We start from the raw sequence: 2331 nt of genomic DNA, 5'->3' as shown, positions 1-2331 counted from the left end.
TAACCTGGGAAATGACCATGTAAATGAACTGTGTCATGCCTTGGCATGAGGGGTGATCTTGGACGGGGAAGAAAGTCGCAGATTTGTTTCCAAACAATGCAGCTGTGTTCAGTGTTAGACTGCAAGGTAGACCGTGACTCTCCAGACACAACCGAGACAACAATTATAACTCAGTATTTTTGACACTTAAAAGTAAGCCTTGGCTCTAGTTGGTTTGGCTCAGTGGATAGAGCATCGGCCTATGGACTGAAGGGTCCCGGGTTCGATTCCTGGTCAAGGGCACTTGGCCTAGGTTTTGGGTTTGATCCCCAGTAGGGGAAGTACAGGAGGCAGCCGATCAATGATTCTCTCTCATCATTGATGTTTCTATCTCTCTCTCCCTCTCCTTTCCTCTCCGAAATAAGTAAAAAAATATTTTTTAAAAAATTTAAAAAAAAGTAGCCTTGTACAGTGGAGGTGTGGTCGCTGGGTGTGGACCCCTGTGGGTGTGCCCCGTTACCTGGGTTTGGAGGTGTCGCCTCTGGCTTTGTTCCTTGAAGGCCCTTCACTGCCTGGTGGTAGAAGTGCCCACATTGAAAGGTGGGGGCGCTGCCCTCTAAGCTAACCTTCAGATGGTTATTTGCTGGAAACCAAGATCAACGGTAATTAATATAAATGTGAGAAGTCCGTCAGAAGGCTGACCTGGGCTCCTTAGATATTCACAGGGTGAATATTTGCATTTTATTGCCTACTGCTGACTCAATGGCCTAAAGCAAACTCCCCCAAACCTGATAATCTTACTCTTTACTAAACATTACCATTGATATGTCATCCATTTGCATTCCTAAAAGGCAATTGAGTATTCTAGTAAATAAAAACAGCTGGGAATGGAGACTCAGTGCAACTTGACTACTACAGTTAAGATTTCCCTGGCTTCCCCCCATAATTTCAAAATTATTGTTTCTTGTCTTGTGTTTTAATTTGCACGTCAGCTCTTTCTCCAGGCCTTTGAACCCGAAAGCCATGCTGGCCGTGGCTTTTCAACAGTTACTCAGGTAGATGGTTCTGTATTTTAGTTGTAATTCCAGTTTGGTCTTGGGAGAAGGTCAGTGTACCTTCCACCTCCTCCGTCATCATCTTGGATCCCTAACCTTCAAATGACTCATGAATTTAAAAAAAAAAAAAAAAATATATATATATATATATATATATATATATATAGATTTCAGAGAAAGGGAGAGGGAGAGGGAGAGAGAAACATCAGTGATGAGAGAGAATCATTGATCAGCTGCCTTCCGCACGCCCCCTACTGGGGATGGAGCCCACAACCCGGGCATGTGCTCTTGACCAGAATTGAACCCTGAACCCTTTAGTCTGCAGGCCAACACTCTATCCACTGAGCCAAACCAGCCAGGGCATGAATTCTCGACATTATCCCTGGGAAGGAGAAAGCCAAGATTTGCTTGGGGGAAAAAAACACACAAAAACAAAAACACTGTGGAGAAAGTTGCTCACTTCTCTCCAGGCCATTTATGCTTTCAATCTGTTTTTTTCTTTTTTTTTTTTTTTGAAGTACAATGCACTGCCGCACAACTTCTTGCCAAAGCTCTCTGCTCCAGAGTACACAGGGAAAGTTGAAGCCACGTGCATATGACAGGCTTTTAAAAAGGTGGGAGCAGTGCCATTTGACCCAGTGATCCCTCTTCTAGGAATATCTCCCAAGAACTCAGAAACAAGAATCAGAAAGGACATATGCACCCCTATGTGCATAGCAGCACCATTCACCATAGCTAAGATTTGGAAACAGCCTAAGCGCCCATCAGCAGATGAGTGGATTAGAAAACTGTGGGACATCTACACAATGGAATTCTACGCTGCTGTAAAAAGGAAGGGATTCTTACCATTGGCAACAGCAGGGATGGACCCGGAGAACATTATGCTGAGCGAAATCAGCCAGTTGGAGAAAGATAAATCTCACATGATCTCACCCATTTGTGGAATCTAATGAACAACATAAACGGATGAACAAAAATAGAGCCAGAGAAAAGAAATATTTTAGACTCTAATAGAAGTAATCCTGTTATTTGCAGATTTTTAGTATTTCCTGTAACTTTTGTGGTATTATACTATGTTAGTATAGTTTTGGTAATATTACATTTAAAATCGTTTTTCTTGAAAGATTAATGTTTATTACTTGTAACATTATTATGTGTATATATATATATATTATTAATCTTCACCCAAGGATACTTTTCCATCTTTTTTAGGGAGAGTGGAACAGAGAAGGAAAGACAGAAACATCCATGAGAGGGAGACACATTGATTGGTTGCCTCCTGCATGAGCTCTGACCA

The sequence above is a fragment of the Plecotus auritus genome (genome assembly GCF_963455305.1).
Source record: "Plecotus auritus genome assembly, chromosome: 15".
NCBI lineage: Eukaryota > Metazoa > Chordata > Mammalia > Chiroptera > Vespertilionidae > Plecotus > Plecotus auritus.
Note: the sequence above shows the minus strand (reverse complement) of the source record.